General features: G+C 37.4%; 1 protein-coding gene across 2 annotated transcripts in view; it reads right to left on the bottom strand.

The window, feature by feature from the left end:
- The window catches only part of LOC150105632 (actin-binding Rho-activating protein-like), an 84,607-nt gene extending 60,447 nt beyond the window's left edge, over positions 1-24,160 (bottom strand). The window contains exon 1 of one of the 2 annotated variants that reach the window (XM_090394275.1): positions 24,022-24,160. The gene's annotated coding sequence lies outside the window, so the exon portion shown is untranslated. The remainder of the gene's footprint in view (positions 1-24,021) is intronic. The other variant, XM_090394276.1, reaches the window with a different exon arrangement.
- Positions 24,161-24,988: the final 828 nt, after the last annotated feature.

Raw genomic sequence — 24,988 nt, 5'->3', positions numbered from 1 at the left:
TGTTAATAATTGGCATAAGATTTGTGAAATAACTTGGCATAGTTAGCTAATCTCCTTGTGAGTATATTAGAGTTTCAATAATTTGATTTAATAAGCAGAAAAGTAATTGAGTGATTATATTGCATAGTTATTTGATAATGAAAAGGGGAAAGTTTGTTTCTTTATGCTAAAGAAAAACCTAACAGATAGGTAGAGAGAGTAACCTCCCTATCGTTTAATTAATCAAAAAAAAAATCAGTTAACGCCTTTTTATTCCCGTATACGGGAGTAGGCGAGGCCATTTAGCCCTATCTAACTTTTGGAGACTGAGTGGGCAGTTCAATCTCCACTGGTACCAATCAGAGATAGATGGCCCAAGGCTATCACTAATTAAGCGGTACACAGTGAAGAGAGATGGCTCAAATGTGCCGCCATCTCGTGGTCCCTATCACTAACACAATATATTTAATGTCTGAAATAATGTGGGTTCTACGGTCGATTTTCTTGAGTTTACGGGATGAAAAACCCGAGTTTCCGGGAGGAAAAACCCGCTTGCCCGTGCCAGAGATCGACTAACTTGGGAATCGGTCGAAGAAAGGCTTAGAAAATGTTCCTCCAGTCAGCGACTAGACTTGAACTTAAGTCTGACTTCAAGCAACCAAGCGCCACTTCCACTGAGCTACACAGGCCTGTGTAGTTTAATGTACTTTGATATTAATATAAATAAATGTGTTTTATTTATATGTCAATAGAGTGTCACCTGATCATTTATTTTACAATGCACTGTTCCTAAATAAACTCAGACTTGTGAGCAGGAAACAACTAAGGCATTAAAAGCATAGTTTAAATACTTGAGAACCACGACTGTTTATGTAAACTTTAGTGAAGGAATTTTATGCTAGTAAGAGATAGAGAGATCTACTGGACGCATTACTGAGTCTTATGCCGTTATAGAAATACTGGTGGTGCAGTCTCAACAAATAAATTTTCCAGTGTTCACAGGCATATGACTAGTAAATACGAAAGGTGGATAAACATAGTATGCAATAGAATAAGTAAGAAAGATTATGAAAGCAAAAGCGCACTGCCAATTAGAATAAGGATATTACAATAACGCATCAGACATCAATCGTTACAAAGGCGCAGTAACCAAGCAAGCTTATAAATAGCAACCGTTACACTACTTCCAGAACCTCAACATGCCTAACAGCCATTTCAGAAATGCATGAAGGGCCTGTTAAAAAACAGAAATTAAATGAAGGTGGTTCTAAAAAAAAAGGAAATATGATGAAAGCTGCTTAAGTTTTGGATTTACTGGACCAGAAATGAAAATGAGCCAAATGGAGTATGCATGGAATGTAAAAAATCTGTAAGCAATAGTAGTCTAAATCCTGCAAAATTAAGAAGACATATAGAGTAACCATCTGCATTTGAAAGGCAAAAATATTGAAATATTAGGTCACGACTCCTACCAATAGAGAACAACACAGATACACCAAAGACAAAAACACCAAGCTGGCATGACATAGCCTTGCTTCCCCCATTAGCTCCAAAGACGATGCACTGTTGAAACTGCTCACATCCCGTTACTCCCAACCCTGATCTTATCCCATCATATCTTTCTCCTTTTCATCTTATCCCCAAAAATTTCTCTCTTTCACCTCCTTCCCAAAGAATTCTCTGCCCACCATTAAAAAACCCAGTTTTTTTTTAAAAAATTCACATACCTCTTGCCTCACCAATAATTCTCCCACATCTCTCTATCTGCACATTTGCAATCCCACTCCCCCTCCTTTCGGTCATACTTCAACAGCATATAAATATATACTGCCATACATCGGATGCCACTAAATAAGAAGACAATCAGCAACATACAAAGGTATGTCTGAATTATTATTCTTATATATTCTTCACATATCTGTCTTTGAAACATCAGTAATGCCCTAAAAATTGAGTAAAAAGCCAATGACATGATAAAAAGGGTTACTCCTAAACAAAAATAGGCTAAATAGCCATAAAAATAATATTTACTTAGAGGAGTAACATAGGAATCTTTCCAGAAATAATACACAGATATACAAAAATATTGAATTTATTAAGCATAAATATGAAAAGCTCAAAAGCAAGAAAAGATATTTTTCAAAATTCACATTAAGCGATAATGAAAAATCACTTGAGGCTTCCTACCTTATTAGCTATCATATTGTTAAAGTGGAGGCATTGCAAATTGGAGAAAAATTAATAAAACCTTGCACCAAAGATCTAATTGCCTGTCAGATTGGTGAGAAATATGCCAAAGAAATACAGCATACCTCTTTCTATACAGCAGTTGCTAGACACGTTAGAGATATGGCACTTTAAAATGGCACTAAAACAATTAAAATCATTATTTTGGTACGTCATGTTTTTAACTTAACTGTCCAAGAGGATATTCTTATGTGCAAGCCTCTTAAGGATAGAGTTACTGGCAAAAACATTTTTAATGATTTAAGTGTATATATATATAGAGAGAGAGAGAGAAATAGGATTAAAACCAAATTTATATAAAATTACTTGGTATCTTGAATACATAATATACCCAAGTTAAAAAACTTTCTACATATATATATATATATTTTTTTTTTCTCCATATATATATATATATATATATATATATATATGGAGAAACATGGAATATCTTGGAAATTATGTTTCACATTTGTACTGATGGAGCTCAATCTTTATTGGATGCAAAAAAAGGAGTCACATCAAGAATAAAAACAACAGCCCCACATATTCAATATTTTCTGCATCACCGTGCTCTCATTACAAAACAAATTCATAAGAAAATGAAAGATGTTTTAGATGATACAAAATCATTAATTTCATCAAATCCAGGGAGATAAAACTCAAGATTATTCTCATTACTCTGTGAGGAGCTTTTTAGTTCTCAAAAAAGATTGCTCCTACATGCAGAAGCACACCGGCTATTATTATTACGGGCAGCTCCAAGGAGTCCTTAGACTCATCGAGGGAGGCCCAACATCATGTCAAGAACTATTCAACATTCACACAGTATCTATCATACTTCACCTTGAACTCATTTACAGTCATGGCACCAACAACAGCCTCTGGCAGCTTATTCCACTCATTTACCACTCTCCAAGTAAAAAACCTAGCTCTAACACCCTTGCTAACCACACTCTTACCAAGCTTCCATAGATGGCCCCTAGTCCTCTCACTACCAGTCCTATTCTCAAAAATATCTTCTGAATTAATCTTATAGAAACCCTTCAGTAATTTGAATGTCTCAATCATATCACCCCTTTTTTGCCTATCGACGAATTTCTGCAGCCCACAAATCTTCAACCTGTTCTCATAAGGTTCATTCCATAGTCCTGCTATTATCTTGGTCGCTCGTCTCTGGATCCTCTCCAACTCCTCCCCCATCGAGAAGAAACCCTGGCGCCCATATCTGGGCACAGTAGTCTAGATGGGGTCTTATCAAGGCTCGATACAGAGGAACAATAACCTGTTTGTCTCTGCTTGTTAAAGCATTTTTCAGCAACCAAGTGATTTGATGAGCTGATTTAGCCACTTTTGCAATGTATCCCCTAAACTTCAACTCCCTATCCACCAACACTCCCAAATCCCTAGCCTCATCAATCTCCTGGAGTACGGTTCCACCAATGTGATATACTGCTCCTAATCTTTTCACCCCAAAATGCATAACCTTACACTTTGCCACATTAAATTGATATCCATTTTCCTTAGCCCAGTCCTCCAAGCTATCCAAATCATCTTGCAAAATTTTGACATCCTGTGCACTCACTATTGCTCTACTCAACTTTGCATCATCAGCAAACAAGTGAACACTTCCTCTCAGATCCTTTCCTATATCGTTAATGAACAAATTGAAAAGTAGTGGTCCGAGAACAGAACCCTGCAGCACACCACTAGTCACAGGCCGTCTTTTGGACTCTACTCCTGAATAAACCACTCTCTGATATCTCTCCATCAACCACCCTCCTATCCATCTCACCAACCCTATATCCATCCCCACATGCTGCAGTTTACTGATTAGAATTCCTTGTGGTATCCTGTCCAAGGCCTTAGCAAGGTCCAGTAGAATCACTGTAATCCCATTACCCTTATCCAGTTCAGTGGTCACTGTGTTATAAAACGTGAGCAAGTTACTGAGGCATGATCTACCCTTCACAAAACCATGTTGTCCCTCATACAGTATCCCATTTTCATCTATCCAATCCTGCATTTTTTTCTTGACTATTTTCTCCAAGACCTTGACAACAATTCCTGATATGCTGATCGGCCAGTAATTTTCAACAGCAGTCTTGGAACCTCCTTTATGAAGTGAAACTATTTTCCCCTCTTTCCACCCCCTTGGGACTAACCCAGACCCGAGACTCAAATTAAACAAAATGGTCAAAGGCACTGACAATTCTTTAGCCACTTCTTGTACGAGACAAGCTGGTAAACCATCCAACAAGCCAATTGATGAATTGACATTGAGATTTTGTAACAGACTATTCACCTCCACTTCATTCACCACAATTCCCGTATAAGCTGTTGGTTCTTCCATTTCTGCAACGTCACCACCAGGATGATATACTCTTGCAAAGTGCTCACTCAGTAATTCTACTATATCAACTGATTCGGTTACCTCCCTACCATCGGCATTCTTTAAAATCATTCTGCCATATACATTTTTTCTTTTACTTGCAACATATCGAAAAAACTGTTTGGGATTCTCTTTAGCCTGCATGACTAATGTTCTTTCATAATCCGCTTTTGCTTTTCTTACCACACTTGTTACCCTTCTGGCCTGAGCTTTATATCGTTCATGTGCCTGCAGATCACCTTTCTCCTTAAATTCCTTCCACAGTTGTTTCTTTTTTTTTTGCAGCTCAAGCTTAATGGTGTTATTCATCCATTTAATCCCTACTTGATTTATTATTCGGACTCTAATTTACAATATACAGTCAGCCATTGCCTCCTGCAAACACTTCTTAACTGCCTCCCATGCACTATCAACATCCAGCCTTTGCAGTTTTACATGCCATGGCACTGAACCAATCAAACTCCTAAGCTTGTCATACTTACTAGCCCGATAATTCCACATGTACCTTGTCTTAATTCTAAATTCCACACCTTTAGCCACCTCCCAAGTTAAGACCCTATGATCACTCTCACCAATTGGTGGCAATGTGGTCATATTTGTTACAGTCAGATCCTCAGATGCAATTACTAGGTCAAGCACTCTCTGACCCCTAGCATTTACCATTACACGCTGTCGCAGATAGTTATTCCTTAATAACCACATAAAATCCAATTCCTTCCTCCCATGTGTCCTCTCCTCCTTCCAATGTTACCATAGTTGAAATCACTCATAATAATTACCCTCCTCCCACTCATTTCTTCTATTTGCTTATGCATACTATCTCCACCATCTATTCCATCACCTGGTCTATAACAGCACCCAACTGTATATTTTGTTCTGCTAGTTTCAATCTTGTGCCAAATAGCCTCAAATGTGCTCTTTTCTCCATCCTGCAGGTTCCACTTCTATTCTCCTTGGCTGTAGCTCATCAGCTATTATCAATAACACTCCTCCCCCCCATTTTATTCTCCCTGTCACTCCTGAACACACCATACCTCTCACATTCAATCCCACTAGCTGTGTCATCTTCTATCAGCCATGTTTCACTAATGCCAATAATTCGTCCTTCTTCTTCTTCCTAATACTCCTAGCATTAGTATACATGAATTGCAGATCTCCGTTGGCCCCATTCCTACCTTGATGCCTTATACCAACTATCCCATTCTGATTTGTTGTCCTTATTCGCTCTGGCATATTATACTCATTCATACACTCAACTGCCTCCCTAAGGTCTGTATATCTACTTCCCCCACCCCTTAATAAATCTAGTTTCCCTGATTCTGCACATCCACTTCATTCAACAACACTTTTTCAAGTCTCCTTACACCGCATTCAAATGCAAACCATCCATCTTATATAGATCCTTTCACCCATCGAACTCACTCCACACGTCCACAAATTCCACACCACTCGTCATACATAACCCACGCATAAAGTCATGTGCAATTATGGTCCTCCTCCTAAACTCTTCACTGTCATACCACGGCAAAAGACTAATCATTCTAACTCTCTCACTCTTTTCTTTTGCTACCTCAAACAATTCATTCAGGTCCTCTATCATTTCCATTTTATCTCCTTTCAAATCATTCGTACCTTCCACAACTATCATTTCTTTCACTCTTTGCTTTTGCTCCCTAATAGACTCACTTACGTCCTTAATGTTCGCACCACGTTCGTAAGATTTTGTCAAATTCTCTACTATCACACCTCGTACTAACGAATCTCCATACAGCACTCGCTCCTTCATTTTGTTTATGTTCACAATCGTACTCTTATTTTTCCTATCATACTTTTTTTTATTGGCTGGTACCCTCGGTGGACATCTGTGCATACGCTCCAGCTGCCACTTTGCTCTATGTATCGCTCTGCTCAACAGCACGATCTCACTCATTGCATCTATCTCATCTTTTTTATTATCTGTTAAACCATTAATTTGCTCTGTATTAATACCTTCATTCACACTTTCTACATTCATGCCCTCACAGCTCTATGGTACAACCTCGCAATTTCTTATCATATCACTATTTTCTACATTCTGAAATTTGACAAAAATATCACACTCACAACCTGAAACACACTTTAATTCCTCATTTTCTGCACACATTCACTCCACTATCTTGAGGAAAAATTTTGAGTAGGTTTTATGAGCTGAAAGAAGTAAAAACTATTTTAACTCAACCAAAACATGATTATTGCTCAAAATTACATGAAAACATATGGATTCAGATTTTGGCAAACCTTGCAGATATATTTTCAATTTTAAAAGAAGTAAATACTGTATATCCCTCCAAGGAACTAAAACTCAAATATTTAAAGTAAATGATAAAATAAATGCACTGATTCTGAAATTCGATTTATGGATTTCATATGTACAAAAAAATTATGTAAACTGTTTTGAAACACGAAGTGACTTCTTGATACAAAATTATCTGAATCTTCATAAGTTTATGAGTTTATGAATTTATTATGGATGATTTTAATTATGGCAATATAGAGTGGGATGATGAGATAGCAACTGAAAGTAAAGAAATTGAGTTTTATTAGTTGTTGAGGGACAACTACCTAAGACAGTATTAACAGAGGGCACACGAGAATTGAGGATCTTGGATTTGATCATCTCATCCGACAGAGGATGTAATTATAAATGAGGTGTTAAATCACCCTCCAGTTGGTGAGAGTGACTATGAAGTGAGTACCTGGATGGTTGCCAGCAGTGTGAGGCCCTCTGTGAGAACAAGGTATATGTGGAACTACAAAGCTGGTGATTATGAGGAGCTCAGGAGATGGCTTGCAGGTGTCGCATGGAATGAGGAGTTAGCTGGAAAAGATCAATGCAGCTTGGGAGGTTATTCAAGAACTATCTAAATGTATTCCAAGGGTGAAAAGGTTAAATAGGATAGGTGTGAAATGGATGAATGAAGAGATTAAGCATGCGATACAGAGAAATAAGCATTATGGAGGCAGCATAAGAGAAGTGGTAATAACCAATTCCATGAGGATTACAAAGACCAGGCAAGGAAGGTGACTTGGTCGAAAAGGGTAGCAAAAGTGAAGTATGAGCAGCAACTGCTGCAGAAGATATAGTGGAGATACTTAATGAGCAGTTCATAAAGGTCTTTCATTCTTATGAATGTGACATCATAGAAAATTCGAGAGCAGTTGATGATGGGGAGAAGAGACTGACTGTACGTGAGCAAGAGGTATGTGGGGAATTGAGCAAACTTGATGCTAATAAGGCTGTGGGACTTGATAATATATCACCACATATTCTGAAGGAATGCACCAGGAAGCTGGCAACTCAACACAGTCTTGCATGATTGTGCCACTTCATAAGGGAGGTGATAGTACTCAAGCATCAAATTATAGGACTATCTGTGTGTCAGGTGTTGTGGTTAAGTTGTTGGAGAAGCTGGTGAGAACTAGGATCCCAAATTGGGTTGACAACAATAGCATTATCTTTGATGGACAGCATGAAAAAGGGAGGTCATGTTTTTGTAATCTACTTACTTATTATAAGTAAGGTGACGGCTTCCTTGGAAGATGAGAGGGATACACAGTAGTATACTTAGATTTTGCAAAGGCTTTTGATAGATTACCACAAGATAAGTTGATAGTCAAATATTGCAAAATGTAAAGTTTTAAAATTTGGGAAACAAAGATTGGATGTAGAATTTATTCTTGGTGGGGATATATTGTTGGAGGTGGAGGAAATATGAGATCTTGGGATGATAGTGGATAAGGATCTGAAATTTAGGGGACACACTGCCAAAATTGTGAGGACAACAAAAAAGAATTCTGGTAATGATGTGGAGGATACTGACTTGTAGAACTACAGAGATTCTTGTTCCATTGTATAAGGCCTTGATTAGGCCACATATTGCCTATTATGCAAAAATTTGGTCACCTAGTTTTCAAAAGGATGAAGAGATGTTGGAAAAGGTCTAGAAGAGACTGATCAAGGTAGTTTCTGATCTCTGGAATGTCAAATATGAGGAAAGGTTGAAAAGATGCAAGTTACAAAGTCTAGTGTATAGGCGGAAGAGGGTTGATATGATAGAGACCTACAAGTTAGTAAGGGTCAGTGTTGGAGAGGTCATCACTGGCGGAAGATCTCCCTGATCTTCTGCCATTACAGAAAATGGCGGAAGATCAGGGAGAACTAGAGGTCATCCCTGGAAGCTGTATAAGGAGGATGTGAGCAGGGGAGTGACCCAGAGGTGGTGATACTAAGGTGGAAGCAATGGTGAAGTCATATTTATATTACTTTTGGCAACTCGTATAGGAAAATATGACTTCTCCATTGCTTCCACCTTAGTATCACCACCTCTGGGACTCCCACTGACGAGACCTCAATAAAGGTCGAAACCAGTCTCTGTAGTGGCCCCTTCCCTTAATGCATAGCATTATACATGTCCACAAGGAGATGTGCTTTGCATTATGGGGGATACCAAGACAAGTAGTGATGAGAGCTTGGTCCACCCTTACCATGAGTTGCCTCAGTCCTGAAGATACTTCAGGCGCAAACTTTGTTTGCTTACACTTGGATAAAAGATTAAACTAAATTTATTACAGTCTAACCAAGTGGAGAAAAAAACTTCCAACAAGGGTTCCTCAGGTGTCTCAAGTTTGAAGACCACTACTCTAGAGCAACAAAGATCTTTTCTCAGCCTTCAATAAAAAAGGGCAGTCAAGCAATGAAATTCATCTCCCACCTAATGATATTAGCGAACATACACGCCCACTGTGGGATTTGAACACGTGACCTACAAGTTACGTGTTCAAATGGCTACATAGTATGCTTAGATTTTGCAAAGCGTTTTGATAGATTATCACATGATAAGCTGATAGGCAAACTAGAGTGGATGGGGTTGGATATTATGTGAGCGCTAAGAAAGGATTCAAAACTAATTTTGATGTTTCCAATATTTTGTCTCGGTCACCGAGACATCTTCAGGGAGTACAAATAACATTTGTAACCCACACACAAAGACAATGCAATATTCAATGAAACATGAGGGTGACTCTGAAGTGCTATCTAGGTGGTGTGCCCTCTATAAATGTGTGCAGGCAGCCTAAGCTATAAACTGGGTTCTCTGATGATCTTTGTTTCCCAAATTTTGGAAAGTGTTATGCATTCATATTTGTTTAAATTAGGTTGATTTCTAAATGCCACTGCAGATTCCAAAAGCAGTCTTTCTTTTTTAAATTTACTATGATGGAGCATGGTGATTTTCTTCCAGAAGATCCTGTGAATGGCATCTAATACATGGTTTGCAAGACCAGATTGACCATAGTTCACTGACCACAGAGGCTACCATGGAAAAGGCGGAAGATAGCATGGGAAAAGTGGAGGATAGCTTCCACTTTTTCCACGAGCTCTGAAGACGACGCACTGTTGAAATGGCTCACACCCTGTTGCTCCCATCCCTAATCTTGTTCCATCATATTCTGTCCTCCTTTCCCCCAAAAATTTTCTATTTTCACCTTCTTCCCAAAGAATTCTCAGCCCACCCTTAAACCAGGGTTTTAAAATTCACATACCTCTTGCCTCACCTGCAATTCTCCTCTCATCTTTCCATCTCCAAACCCCCCCCCCCCTTCCTTTCAGTCATACTTCAGCAGTAGTACAAATATATATCTCCATATGCCAGATACCACTGAATAAGATAACCAGGAACATCCTACAAAGGTATGTCCAAATTTATTCTTCTCACAAAAATAGGCAAAAAATAGCAATAAAATTAATATTTATTTACAGGACTAACATGGAATTTTTTCCAGAAATCATACCTATTATTATTATGTGACACTTCCAGGGAGTCTAAAGACTCATCAAGGGAGGGCACCTATGCTACAACTCTCCATCTCCACCAATTACAGCGAACTTCATCATCTACACCAACACCATCGACTGCCCACCACCACCACTAGTATTTTCACAGACAATCACAAACATCCATGCCATGGCGGGAATTGAATCTACTCTCCAGCATTTTGGCTGGAGAGCAGATACACTGACCACTCAGCCAACCATGCTGGCAGTTCATTCACATTTTATAATAAAGTGACAGTGGAATTGGATAAAAAAAAATGGCTACACCATGATACTGCTGGACTTTGCAAAGGCATTTGACAGAATACTACAAGGAAAATTATCACAAAAGTTGGAGCAAATGGGAATGGATGTGAAGCTAGTAGCATGGATGGGGAATGACTGATAGACAGACACCAGAGGAATAGTATATGGTGGAGTGGAATCTAGAAGAATGAGGGTGACTAGTAGAGTACCTCAGGGTTCTGTAGTAGGGCCACTACTCTTTAATTTGTATTGTTATGACCTTTTATTTTGTTCTTATTTTATTTTTGTTTCTTGTCCTTTATTATAATTTAGTTATATTGAGATCTATGTTTACTTCTGCCGCTTAGATTGTCAGGTGCGCAAATTAAATTAACAAAGGGATTGTCTCTGAGTAGAGCCAATTCCTTAGTTGCAAAAATCTAGTTACCTCCTCCTAAGGTCCTGGGAAAATTTATTTGTTCTGCTGCGCCACCCAGAGCCCTTAGATTGGAAAACTTGTTTCCAAATATCAATACCTTCAGTATTTAACTTTCTTTTGTCAATATCCTTAAGGAACCTCAAAGTTCTACTGATCTTTTCTAACACCCATTCGTTTGTACACCTTTCAATATATGATATCCTCAACAGCCTTCTGTAGCATCACATCTCAAAAGCAGCTATCCTTTTCTTATCTGACTTCTTTAGGTTCCAAGTCTCATATCCATAAGTCGCTGTTGGAAAAACAAATGCATTCCAAATCCTCAACTTTGTTCCCATGGAGATATATCCATCCTTCTAGATTTTAGACAAGTCTGACTGTTGTTTTAGCCATTCCTAACCTTCTTCTGAACAGCAATTCTTCACATTAATAATGGATTCCAGGTACTCAAACTTGTTGACTTCCGCAATTCTTTCATACGGAGGTAGAGGGTTTTTTTTTTACCTGGAAACTCAGGTTTTTTTTTGTCCCTCAGAACAGGCAAATCAGTCTGTGAACACACACAGATCTACAGTCATAAAATACATACTTAATACCTCATTAGAAGGGCTTAACCAGTCTTAAGGGGGACGGTTGAGGAAAGGGGAGAACCTAATACAAAATAAATAAACTGCAAAATGTGAGGTTATGCACTTTGGGTTGAAAAGGTTGCATACCATATGCAACCTTTAGGTGTATCATATTTATGATTCTGGATTGCAGGAAATCGATTAGATTAGGGACTCAGGGATAATAGTGGACAGATAGTTGAAGTTCAAAGGACATATTGCAAAAGTTGGTAAAACAGCTCGAAGGATAAATTGGATGTTGAAATACAAACTAACAAGTAAAGATAGGAGAGTTATTATCTCTCTTTATAAGGCTATGATTCAACCGCATCTTGATTACCGTGCACAGGTTTGGTCACCTGAGTTTCTTTGGGACCATGAGGTGGTAGTGAAGATTCAGAGACAAGTAACTATGCTGTTGACAGGTCTGTGGAATGCTTCCTATGAAGATAGGCTAAAGGTGTGTGGATTACAATATTTAGTTGAGCAGACATGATAGAAACTTTTAAGATATTAAAGAGGTTTTATAAAACTGATGCAAAGGAAATTTTTTAATATGGGACAAATAGAGAACTACGGGATCATCTGTGGAAGTTGTGTAAGAGTGTGGTTAGTAGGGGGTGTACAGGCTAAGGTTTTTGCACGGAGCAGTGAATGAGTGGAATGGATTTCCAGAATTAGTTGTGAGTTCCCTGAGAGTGAATGAGTTTATGGAGAAGTATGACAGGTTTTGTGCGTAGAATAGTTAGTTTGGGTCTCCCATGATGAGTCTCTGGTCTCCATGAAGATGCCGTATAATAATAATATTCAGAATACATTTTTAATATATGTCCATTTGTACATTATTATGTGTACATTTTTTAATACATGTAATATTAGGTGGGAGATGAATTTCATCAACCAGTATGAGACCACCTCTGCTTACTGGAGGCCTGAAGTGGTTTGAAAAAGCTTCATGTTTGATGTCTAGAGTAGGATTTCTGGACTGTGTAAAAAAAAAAAAAAAAAAAAAAAAATTAAAAATACAAAAAATATAAGAAATATAAAAATAGGAAAAAATTATCCTTAGGCAATCCATGGTATAAAATATACCATAGGTTTGCAAACAACCTTTCGTGGGTGGGAGCAACATAAAATAAAATAAAACTGATTTCTACATTTTCATCCTTGATATTTTCTTTAATTTTGTGCTGGAAATTAGTTTTATTTTCATCTTTTTTAGGCTTCTGCAAGTTAAACTTTTGCATGCCTTCATTTCATTTTGCTTCTCCACTGAGATTCTGCACCTATACTTAATTTTTACCAGATAATGATCTGAATCACAGTAAGCACCTATATGTGATCTTATGTTTGTTATACTCTATCTTTTAGCTATAAGGATCCATCTGATTAAATGTAGTATAGCATGGGGGGAATATCCACATTCTTTTATGGATATTTTTATAAGGAAAATGTAGAGAATATAAAATTTTTAATTTCAGCAAAATTTATCATTTTCTCTCAATTACCATTAGAGTAGATATGCAGACTATATTTTCCAACCGTTCCTTTATACATATCTTCCTGTTCAACCTTGGAATTGAAACCTCCAATGATTATTTTTATTCATTAGAAAGTGCTGAATCATATAGCCACTCTATTTTATAGAAAAAAAAAAAATCCTTTTTTCCATATCATCCTTCTGTTCTGATAGAGCATGAGCATTTATAGTCCACAAATCAAAAAATTTATTCTTAATGCACAATCTTTTATTCAAAATCTGAAATATAAAACATTCTCTTTGATGTCACTGTCTACTATAAATGCTACTCCAAATTTATATTTCCACAGTTCTTTCTGATTTGAAAAAATTGTGTATTTTCCAAAATTTTGGATTTCTATTCCAATTCATCTTATTTGTACTGCCACTAATTGTAATTTAAACTGGTGGATTTTTTATGAGTGCATTAAGTATTTCTGTCTTATATGACATTTTTGTTTTCTGTTCCAAAATTGTAATCCAAAAGCAGCTTCTTGAGTTATATCCTTTTGGTCTGTCCAGTTTGAAGCTTTTTCTTTCCAGGTTTCTTAACAAGGAACCTGGAAAGAAAAAGCCTCATGGTAGCAATGTACTTTAGGTTTTACCTTTCATGGGAAGAAGTCACATATATATTTTTTTAAATGCTTAATATGTGAACATTGTTTGCTGCATCATTACAGAATAAACAGAAAAATCAATTTATTACCTCTAGCAAAGTACAACAGTAATATCAAATTCTTCATCCTTTGATGAGTATTCTAACCACCTATTATATCAAACAGAATGAAAACTTCATTTATTATTTTAATTCTAGGAAACATGCTCAAATATAGGCTGATAAGGATCTCTGAAAAGAGATCCTTATGAGCCTATATATATATATTCAAGACTGCTATTCTATTCTTTAAAAAGTAAACTGATCTGAACTAATAAAAATCTTGTTTTCAGTCAGTTTGCAGTTGCTGCATGTACTAAAATTCTTAAGTTCTTAGCTGAGGAATTCAAAATATTTGCACTGCTGTCATCACATTCATTATAACTTAGTCTGCCTGATCCTTTTCTTATTTCAGCAATAAACTGATCTATATTTTAAAGAAGCAGGAGTGTATCATACAATTTAAGAAAATATCAATCCATGGGATTGATATTTTCTATTTCACTAGAGTACACAAGACAATGCTGTAGATGGTGCACTGGCTGGGATAGCTGTTTATAAAGCTCAAAGAATTTTTTTGAAACACTAGCCAGAGGGAAAGGAGCAATGGTAATGCAACACTGCAGTAACGAAGACATGCTTCAAGTGAAAAAGGACTTTTTGTACATTTCTACAGTACTCCATGTTTGCAATTCAACTTTAACTGCATAATATAATCTATACTTTAAAATTAAATGACTATATCATGATTCCATGCAAACCACTTTTACACAGTGTCTGGGCACACCAGATGATGTCTGTGACAGGCAAAATACTGGAATTGTTTAATTATTTAAATGTGTTTCCAATTAACCTAAATATGATAATCCTCAATTTGCATACCTAGTCCATTAATGTAATTTTAATGATGATGCAGTATTGTAACCATGTATTGTCCCACACACAGAACACAATTTGAGATTTCTTTACTGGGCTGAGGTGCTATTATATATCATATGGCAAATCTCTTACAAGCTTTCTTGAATCTATGGGGAATCTGAGATCCCTTCCACAGTGTGAGGGTTTTAATAAGTTATTCAGATGATCCTTAGGCCTCATTGCAACAGGCTTGGCTACACTGCAATTTCAATGCACAAAACTATGCCAAAACATTAAAAAAAAAAAAGTTAAGAATTAGAGATTACTGGATTTTCAATTACTATTTTTATAACTGTTACATGTAAAATTTTAAAATTTCAAGCTCAATCAAGTTGTACAAAAACATAACATCATTCTAAAAATAGTATATCTGAGAATCTATGAGTGTGTTGCAAATGTAGACACACCGAATAAGTTTAGTGCATAGCTGGATGAGCTTTGTGTGGGATTGGATAATAGACTTCAGAGTTGGACCAGTGATTGCTGTCAGATAAGTATCAGAAAGTTGTGTAGGGATGTGGTGTCCTGAAAGAGGAAGATCACTAGTGGTGTTCTGTAGGGATCAGTTTTGGGACCACTGTTGTTCAATTTGTATATTAATGATATTGGGATGGGCTTAACTGGTGACACGCAGCTGTTTGCAGATGATGCAAAACAAGGGAAGCAATGCAGAGTCAAGTAGATAGTCAAGTATGGCCTTACAGGAGGACTGGAACAGATTGCATGGATGAGCAAATAAGTGGAAATATCAGTTTAGTGTTGCAAAGTGTAAGTTTTTGAAATTTGGTAAGCAATGATGGGATACAAAGTATACACTTGATGGGGAAACTTTAAAGGAGGTAGAGGAGATGAAAGATCTGGAAGTGCTGTGGACAAGGACCTGAAATTCAGTTGCCACACTACACAAGTTGTGAAGACATCACATCAGATAATGGCAATGATGCAGAGGACCCTGACGTGCAGAAATAAACAGGTTATGATGCCATTGTATAAGGCTTTGATCAGGCTTCATATGGATTATTGTGCACAAATTTGGTCACTGGGTTTTAATGGTGACAGGGATACAATAGAAAGGTTCCAGAAAAGATTCCCTTAGGTGGTCAGTGGTCTTTGAAATGTGGAGTATGAGGACAGGTTGAGAGAATGTAAATTGCAATGCCTAGTAAACAGGAGGAAGAGGAGGGGGAGGGTTAGGGGATATGACTGAGACATTTAAGCTGAACACAATGCAATCCCTGATGCTGTATAAGGAGGGTGTGAGTAGACGACAGAGGTTCTTAATACGGAAGAGTGGTTGGTGAGTGCGTTTTGAATGTAGATACATTGAATCAGTTTAAGGCATGGTTGGATGAACATTTTGTGTGATAGTGTATATCTCCCATGACGAGTTGCTGAGTACATGGAGGTCAGATGTCATCATCATCAAATTCCTCTCATTCCTATCCTCAAGGGGGTGTACAGTATGATAGTACTACATGAAATATTTACATCATTACTAACTTCCTATCTACAATTTTCCTCCAATCTATCTTTTCTATCTTCTAAGGCACTTTAGACCATATCAATCCACCTATATCTTGGTCTTCCTCTGGGTCTTTTTCCTGCCAACCTGGCAGAGACCACTTGTTTGGCTAATCTTTCCTCGCCCATTCTGTTTAAGTGACCATACCATCTGAGATTAGCTCTGCTAATGCATTCCTGGATGCTGACAATGTCAAGAAAAAAAAAAAAAAAAAAATCAGCTAACGCCTATGTTGTTCCTGTATAGGGAGTAGGCGGGGCCGTTTACCCTAACTTTGGGGACTGAGTGAGCAGTTCAATCTCCACTGGTAGCCAATCAGAGAGATAGCTGGCCCAAGGCTATCACTGATTCATCGGTACGCAGTGAAGAAGGCGGCAAGCTAGTGCCACCATCTCGTGGTTTCTAACCCTAACACAATATTTTTAATGTCTGAAAATAGTGTGGGTTCTACGGTCGATTTTCTTGAGTTTACGGGACAAAAAACCCAAATTTCCGGGAGAAAAAAACCCGCTAGCCCATGCCAGAGATCGACTAACTCAGGAACCAGCTGAAAAAAGGTTTAGAAAAATTTCCTCCAGTCGGCGACTAGATTTGAACTACCAAATCCTTTCTTCGTGCAGTCAAGTGCTGTAGAGTGCAAACGCCACTTCTACTGAGCTACACAACACCACTAGGAAGATCACTAGTGGTGTTGTGAGGCTCGACAATGTCAAGTTATTTTCTAATATCCTTGTTTTTAATATGATATTGCCATTGATGCCATCTGTTCATGCCCCAAATCTTTCTCAGGACTCTCATATTTGCAGTCTCTCGTCTTTGGTCAAGTGTTTTACTTCTGACCCAGCTCTCAGATTCATAAGTTATAATTGGTTTGAACACTGTCTTGTATACAGCTAATTTAGTGTTCTGACTAATTTCTCTCTTATTCCATATGAATTTATTCAATTGACTTCCCACCATACGAGCTTTGCTGATTCTGTTGTCTATCTCTATATTGAATTTACCATCTTCACTAAAAATCATGCCTAAGTAGCTGGAATGTTTTAATTGTTCCACAGGTTCTCCATTCACAACACAGTTGACATTTTCAGTGATTCTGTCTATTTTCATTGTCTTTGTCTTTTTATTGCTGACCTTCATACCATATCTATTACAACAGTTATTCAATTTAATCAGTGAATCTTGCAGAAGTAGCGGATTTATTTAGAAGTATAACATCGTTCCACATAAAGCAAAGAGCTGACATTAACATCTCCAATTTTGATATCAGGTTTAACAAAACTTTCCTTCATAATATGATCCATACAGATAATGAATAACAGAGGGAATAATGTACATCTTTCAATTATAACTGCTGACTTACAAATCAAATAAAGACTAAGTATTGCTTGATATAATGCCCCATAGAAACCATATAACTGTAGCGTACTGAACAGCCTCTCTCTTGGCACCCTGTCATATGCCTTTTCCAGATCTACAAAACTTTAAATACAGATCTTCGTTATATTCCTGCGATTTCTCAACTATTTGTCATAAAGTCAAGATCTGATGCTGACAGCCTCTATTTGGCCTGTATCCAGCTTGTTCTTCACCCAGCTTTTCTTCCACAATCCTTCTCAACTGTTTCTAAGTATACTTGCATAAATTTTACCAGGAACATTCAGTAGGGAAATATCTCTGTAATTCACACATTCAGTTTTATTTCCCTTTTCACATATGGGTACTGTGAGAGCTCTACTCCAATCATATGAAATTTGTCGCTCTCTCTCCAGGCTTTCTGAACTATGCAGTGCAGCCAATGTAAGACTTTTATACCTCCATACTTGAGCCAATACAGTAACTAAAAATTAAATGACTATCTATTAATGCACACGAATACATACAGAAAATAATTGAGACATAATATACATTTACAGTAATTTTCTACGTGTTTAAAATAAGTCAACATTATTCAGTCCCATGTGGTAGGTGGATGGTAGCAGGGGTGGCCTCTTGTGGGAATGGGTGCTTGGGATAAGGGGGACATCAGGTAACACTGAGCCCAGTGGAGTCTAGAGGGGATAATGATGGATATAGAAACAGTGCCATTTTTACGCTTCATACTTCATTGGTGGCTCGGATAGCATCAGCCTGGCCAAAGATTATTGAGATCACTGAGACGTGGTTGACAGAAGAGGATATAATAATAGGAATAGAAGTAGCAGGTATATCATTTTTCGGTAAGATAGGAAGGGAAAGCATGGTGGTGGAGTACTGCTTATGATAAGTGACGACTTATGTCCTCTAAGAGTGGACGCTTTGACACTAATGATTTTGAAAGCATATGGCGTGAGGTAGAGATGGGTAAGACAGGATATTTAGTGGGGTGTTGCTACAAACCAAGGAGCACAGAGGGGTGTGGACCAGGAGATGTTTAAACAGTTCAGCTTGGCAAGTGCAAGAAGAATGATTGTTATGGGAGATTTTAACTACAGCAATATAAATTGGAGAGAGGAAGATGCATGTAGTAATAAGGGAATGGAATTTCTAGAATTCTTGAGGGACAAATGTCTTAGGCATTTGTCCCTCAAGAAGTCATAGCATCAGAAGACTTGATAATAACTGAGATGACATCTCTCCCACCAGTTGGAGAGAGTGACCATGTGGTTTTGACTTGGAAGATGGATAGACATGCAGGAGTATCAAAAGCGATGGGAACATATGTGGTATTATAAGGCAGGTGATTATAATAGTCTTAGACATCAACTTGGGGAAGTTTCATGGAGGGAGGAATTGGAAGGCCGAGATATCATTAGTGCTTGGGAAATTGTGAAGGAATATTTGTTAGAAGCAATAGTAAGCTGTATTCCACAAGTGAAGAAGAGGACACAATTTGGTGTAAATTGGATGACAAACAATATTAAACAGGAACTGCATGTGAAAAAGAGACTATGGAAGAGATATAAAGAGACAGGTGAAGAGCAGATGCATGAAGAATATAAGACACAGGCCAGGAGAGTGACTAGTATGGTAAGGGAGGTGATACTGGAATATGGAGAAGAGATTGGCCCAAAGATCCAAAGAAAATCCTAGGGAATTTTTTAGCTATGTGGCCAGCAGGAGGAGAAATGACTGTGGAAGAATGACATTGTGGGATAAAAATGGGAATAGAGTGACTGATACAGAGGACATAGTGGAATTGTTCAATGAATACTTTATTGGTTATTTCATATTTTAATACTAGAGGGGTTTGAGGTTTAGAGGTGCAAGAGGAGAGTGTGTTCCAAATATTGAGTACTCTGGATGTCAGTAAAGTTGTGGGACTTTATGGTATTTCACCATGAGTTTTGAGAGAATGTGCTAGGGAACTGACAGCTGCTTTGACATGGCTTTTCAATGAAATTCTGGCTATGGGAAAGGTGCTCAGAGAATGGAAGGAAGGTAAGATAGTGCCATTACATAAGGGTGGTAGCAGACTGGAAATGCCTAATTATAGGCAAGTTTGTGTGTCATCAGTAGTTGTTAAGATCTTGGAGAAATTAGTTAGGGATTGTATACAACATTGGGCAGATGAGGGTAATGTTATCTGTGAGAGTCAACATGGATTTGTGAAGGGGCAATCTTGTTTTAGTAATATGCTAGCCTTTTATAATAAAGTTACAAGAACAGTAGATGAGGGAAAGGCATATGCTGCCATTTTCTTGGATTTAGCGAAGGCATTTGACAAGGTGCCACATAATAAGCTGATATTAAGTTGCTGCACATGGGTTTGGATGCCAGGTTGGTCAACTGGATTCAAGATTGGCTCTCTGATAGGTATCAGAGAGTTATATATGGTGGAGCAGTTTCAAGGAGGCAGAGAGTTACAAGTGGGGTCCCATAGGGCTCAGTACTGGGATCTATATTGTTCGTTTAACCTTTATATCAATGACATTGTCAGTGGATTGCAGGGGGTTATTCAGTTGTTTGCAGATGATGTGAAGCTAGGAAGGGTTATTAGTAATAGTGCAGATGTGGTAGTCCTGCAAGAAGATTTGAATAAGCTAGACAGATGGGCAAATGAATCAGGGTGTCGGTTTAATGCAGCAAAATGTGAGGTTTGGGACACTGCATACTCTATTCGAGGAGCTATACTAGAGGAAGTAGGGGGAGACAAGAGATCTGGGGTTGATGATTAAATTCAGGGGGACATATTGCAAAGGTGGTGAAGGTTACAAAGAGGATTGTGTTATCTTCACCATGGAATGCATTGCAATAATGAGAAGGACGCTGACCTGCAGAAATAAAAGAGTTATCATTCCATTGTATAAGACAGAATGATAACTCTTTATCATTCCGTGAGACCACACTTAGACTATTGTTCTCAGATTTGGTTCCCCAAAATTTGAAGGGGACAAATTGACTGGAAAGAGTACAAAGGCAGATAACAAAGATGGTTTCAGGACTGTACAATGTTAGTTATGAGGATCGACTGAGGGGATTGTGGACTGCAGAGTTTGGTGGATAGAAGAACGAGAGGTGATATGATTGAGACTTTTAAACTGTTGAGAGGTATTTACAGGGTTGACAGTGGGGAGTTCTTTCGCTTGGTTGAACAGTGGGAAGGAGTGATGACAAGAGGCCATTCCTGGAAGTTATGAAAGGAAACTGTGAGCAAGAGGATGAGAAGTGGTTTCTTCGCATGGAGGGTGGTAGAATCATGGAATGCATTGCTTGACGGAGTGGTGAGAGCGAGAACGGTCAAGGAGTGGTGTGATGGACTTTGTGTTTCCTAGGATGGACCTCCCGCGATGAGTCTTGATAGACTTCTGTTTCCTAGGAAGAACGCCCTGCGATGAGTCTTTTGACTCATTGGAGGCCTAAATAATGATAATAATAATAATTTCTGGTCGAATATCATCTACTCCCACTGCCTTTACATTTCAGGCTTTTGATGACTTTTTCTACTTCAAGTATGGATAAGTACTCCTGATTGCATGCCTGGTCAATATTTTTTACCACTGTGCTGTCATTGATTGTTTCATTTAGCAATTTTTTGAAGTAATTACTCCATACATCAAGGAGGTCTTTTTCTCCAGTTTTCATGTCACCTTTATCATCTCTAATTCCTTTTACAGCACTCTTTCCTCCATTTCTGAGTTTTTTCAACAACCTCCAGAATGTTTTGTCATCTTCCTGATGTTTATTTTCTATGTTCTTATGTTCCTGATGTTTATTTTCTATGACTTTTGTTTAGCTAGTTTTACACAGTGTTTAGCTTTATTACATTTGTCTCTGTATTCTCTAAGAGCACAAGCTGATTTATTTGCCAGGAAGTTTTGATATGCTTTCTTCTTTTCCTTCACTGTGCCTTTAACTTCCTGTGTGAACCACGAAGTTCTGGTTTTTCTATCCTTGCAAACAACCTCACCACATGCCTCTCTGGCTGAACCAATCAATGTTTTTTTCAGGGCTTGCCACTGAATCTAAAAGGTTTGGTTCCTGTTCTCAAACTTTCATTTTTTCTTGAATAATGTTTGTGTATTTTAGTCTACAGTGCATATCTGAGAGCTGCTCAGCTTTTATCGCTTTAAAACTTTCTTACATGCTCTTCTTTTCAATGTGAAATTCAATTTTATCCTGCTCAAGACTAAATAGTGATCACTTCCAATTTCAAATCATCTGTACACTCTAGTATCCTGCACAACTGAGTAAACATCCCTATCAACAAAAATGAATCTTTTCTTATTCCTTGCTTCTTCTATGTGAATTTGTGCACATTTTATGTTAGAACATTGTGTAATAACCAGTCCATGTCCTGAGCAGAAATCCAAAAGATATTTGCCATTATTATTAGCTTTGCTCTTTTCTCCAAATTTTCCCAAAATATTTTTGTATGTCTGACAATTATTTCCAACTCAGCTATTTAGATTCCCCAACAAGGATCTACTTTTCCTTTTTCATTGTGTCAGTTGCTTTCTCTAAAACTCAAAAAATTCCTTCACTTCTACCTTAGTAGAACCTTTTGGGATCATAGGCATAAATAAGTCTCACTGTCCAGTTCCCCATTCCGATATCTGTCCATATCCCTCTACTTGAGACTGCCTGCCATTCAAGATTAGCTTCATATTTAGTGTTGAATACTATGACTACTCCTTCTTTTCCTTGATTATCATTGTCTGAATATAACATTTTGTATTTATTGTTCAGAAAGATCTCACCAGTTTTTTTTTCGGTCACCTCTATTATGTCGATCTGGTACTTATCTAATTCTTCAGCTAGCTCCATTTCTTTGCCATTCAGGCTTTTTATGTTGTTAATTCCGATCTTGAACTCTGTGATGTTCAGTTGCAGCGTGTTTTTAGATATATTCCAGTAGCTGACTTTTCGCTGTTTGCCCTGGTTCCCTGAAGAAAACATCGGGGAGGGGGGGCTTGTTTACCCAGGCGACACCCCAGCCGGCATGAAATTCTGTCATGTTGTACCACCATTATTTTATATTTTAGTTTAAGCTAATAGAATTTGGTTCTCTAAATCCCAAATTGCCAGCCCATCCTCATTCGTTCAGTATCGAGATAGATACCTAACAGGGTGCACCACGAGAAGGTGAGAATTGGACATTAGGTCAGACAACCTTGTCAGTTCTCCGGAGAACTGACCAGGCAATGTGGAGGTCTCCTCTCAGTTATACAGCTTTGACCCTTAAGCACCCAAAGAGATCAGATGTTAATGTTAATAATAACTTATTCTGGGCTGGCTCCCACTGATGAGACTTCAAATAAAGGTCGAAACCAGTCTGAGTAGTGGACCTTCTCATAACGTATTGCATTAAACATATCTGAAAGGGAGGTGTACTTTGCATTATGGGATACTAAGGCAATTGATGTGAAGTCATTAATCTCTATATACAAGTAGCCCAGTCATGAAGACACATATACTTCACGGGCAAACTTTGTTTGCTTATACAAAGAATATAATTTCTTGGCATCTTTAATTTCACCATAACATCATTCAAACTAGGGTATTACTGGTTCTTGAACATATTTAGAGCAAAAACTGGACATAATCACGCTTCACTTTACTGATTTCTTTACTGAATTGGAACAATATGCCAATAACTTGTTACAGTTTGCTTCCTTCGTTAAAATGTGACAAGAAATATATAAAACATCTGTAGTGATCAACTAATATGACTTGCTAAATTTCATAAGCTTATGTTATGTTTTCTAATTGCATCTTTTTATTAATCGGAGTGCTATTTCACATGATTAACTATATACTTTTTTTGGTTGGGAATGCATTTTATATTTTATTTTTTTAACTTCGCAGTTATCGCAGTAAAAACAGTAATAACACACTATGAATGCGAAAGGTTACTGATTCCGTATATGATTATGCGCTCTCATAATCAAACTGTAATTGATTAGCATTTTTTTTTTTTTTTTGTAGATGTCTGGAAAGATTTCGTAATAAACAAAAAAGAAACTAAAGAAAAAGAACTCGACGAATTACTACTTATTAATAAATCACACTACCACGGAGACTAAGATAAGCAGCCCACATTTCCAAAACTGCGTCGTTATGTGTCGTGGTACAGCTAATCACAAATATCTTTGTCACAGTAATATTGGTGACTCGCGAATGAAAAACAAAAAGCACATTTTTGATAGCTTCACAACAGCATTCAAATAAAAAGTATATGTTTTACCTCTTAACACTAATAGCCAAATAATCGTTAAACAGAACAGAAATAAATAAGCAAATCCTGGTGATTTCCGAAAAAGCTGGATACGAATGAATAATCTTCAGGGAATCGCCAACAGAAGACAGTTGATGTAATTTTATTATATGCAAAATATTTAAAAAGAAGATATTTTTGAAACATAACAAGACCATGGTTGGTTTCAGATTATTCTTCGATGGGCAATATTTATTATAATTTGTATTCAATTAACAGAGTTCACAGATAAAGCGTGCAAGAAATTGTAACAACTTAATCACATCTTTGACTGGCAGATATCCATTCGGGCGGTGTTATCCAAAGACATAAGAATCGAATAGATATTAATAAATACCGCCGTTTTCTGGAGTTAAAATGTTTTATATTTGGGATATTAAGCTTTTCAAATTGTCTTGATATTGGTCCTGGAGCTCCTATAATGAAAACTGAAATTGTTGTTGCGCGTTTGTTCCAAATTCATTGATTTTCAATCTCCAGATCTCTATGCTTCATCAATATTCATGCGCTTTGTCGTCATCTGAACTGTCTTCTGGTATTGCCACGTCAATAAAATATACATATTGTTGCTCGCCTACAGTGAATAATGTCATGTTATGTTCTAGATGTCTATCTGTCTGAACTTCATTCTGCCTTAATTTTATTTTCAATAACTTTTTCAGTTGTATGTTCCCAAGGGGGGGGGGGGTTGAGAATGAACACTACATTACCAACACAAGTTCCGCTGTGTAGATTTACAACCCATTCATGCACTTTCTTTATAGATTGAGCAATCTTTCTGAAGAAACTAATCAGATGATCCAATAATTCTTCTCTATCTCTTCAAAGTCGTCATTTTCTATCACTAGCACTTCAGTATTCACATTTATAATATTGGTTTGTAATGCTTGTTCTTGATCAACAAGTATCAGACTTTCATTCTCTTTATAATGGTACT

The sequence above is a fragment of the Typopeltis vanoorti genome, chromosome 6 (assembly GCF_054136105.1).
Source record: "Typopeltis vanoorti isolate ZY-2024b chromosome 6, IOZ_Tvanoo_1.0, whole genome shotgun sequence".
In the NCBI taxonomy this organism is placed as follows: domain Eukaryota; kingdom Metazoa; phylum Arthropoda; class Arachnida; order Uropygi; family Thelyphonidae; genus Typopeltis; species Typopeltis vanoorti.
Note: the sequence above shows the minus strand (reverse complement) of the source record. Positions and strands in the feature narration are given on the sequence as shown.